This window comes from Desmodus rotundus, chromosome 9 (genome assembly GCF_022682495.2).
Source record: "Desmodus rotundus isolate HL8 chromosome 9, HLdesRot8A.1, whole genome shotgun sequence".
In the NCBI taxonomy this organism is placed as follows: domain Eukaryota; kingdom Metazoa; phylum Chordata; class Mammalia; order Chiroptera; family Phyllostomidae; genus Desmodus; species Desmodus rotundus.
Window position 1 is genome coordinate 108,170,814 of NC_071395.1, and position 1,249 is coordinate 108,172,062.

General features: G+C 51.4%; 1 pseudogene; it reads left to right on the forward strand.

Annotated features, from left to right (window-relative positions):
• Nucleotides 1-341: 341 nt before the first annotated feature.
• LOC112298884 (large ribosomal subunit protein uL24-like) lies at nt 342-864 on the forward strand (annotated as a pseudogene).
• Nucleotides 865-1,249: the final 385 nt, after the last annotated feature.

Here is a 1,249-nt window from a genome sequence, read left to right on the forward strand (position 1 = left end):
GAGGAGGAAAGAGGGAGCATGGGCCGGGGGGCAGGGGAGGAGCTGCACTCGGCTGGAGGGGATATGTGTTTGGCTTTAGTGCTGAACACCTAGGAGAAGGGGTGCGGAAGGTAAGGAGGTGGGTGAGAACCAGCCTCCGAACTCAAGAAGCCCATCAACGAGCCTACAGGGTCTATGAGCCTCACATATGCAAAACTACATGGGTGTGTCTGTGGGGGTCTCCCCACGCCTGTGGAAAGTGTTCCCAGCTTCTATCAGATTCTTTCTTAAAAGGCTCCCAAAGCAGGCTGGAAGCAATCTCTCCCTTTCCAGATGAAGAAATTTAGTGGCGTGATTAAGAAATGAATGAGGAAAACTTTCAGAACTGGAAGCCGCGTGTGGGTCTCTCCCCTTCTGCAGCCATCCCAGAAGCACAAGCGGTCGAAACAAAGTTCAGTCCCTTCATGCCTTCTGACCGGAGCAAGAACCGTAGAAGGCATTTCAGGGCACCTGCCCACGTTCACAGAAAGATGACCTGTTCTCCCCTTTCCAAAGAGCTGCAACAGAGGCAGAGAGTTCAATCCATGCTGGTCCAAAACGAAGATGATGTTCAGAAGTTCAGGTCGTGTGAGGACATTACAAAGGGCAGCAAACTAGCAACGTGGCCCAGGTTCACAGGAGGAAATGTGCCGTCTGCCCTGAACGAGTGCAAGGGGAGAAAGCTAATGGGACAACTGTCCGTGTGGGCTCCCACCCCAGCAAGGCAGTCACCACCGGGCTACAGCTGGACAAAGGCCCCAAAAAGATCTTTGAGCCACATCTCGCCAGGCAGGAAAGGAAAAGGGCAAATGCAAGGCAGAAACCATCGAGAAGGTGCAAGAATAAAGTAATCTTATATGCAACTTTCATTAAAAACTGAAAATTTAAAAAAAAAGAAAAGAAATGAATGAGCAGTACAGACCAGGCCCCCTGGCTGGACAGGGAGGGCAGAGACGGCTTCATGACATTTCGAGTCACCTTGCAGTCTCCCAAGCTTGCCCAGTCCTTACCTTCCTGGACCTTCTCAACCACCACCAGTGCAGGGGGTCAGATGGGCCCTGGTTTCCAGGAACGTAACATGCAGAGCAGATTGTAACGATAGTTCCACCCGTTGAACCCCAACCACATGTATCACACTGGCTAATTTACACCGGCTCGCTGATTTCCTCGTGGAATCTGGGCATTGGAGCCAGAAAATTCTGCACAGGAGAAAGTGAATGGCAGAAAGGGA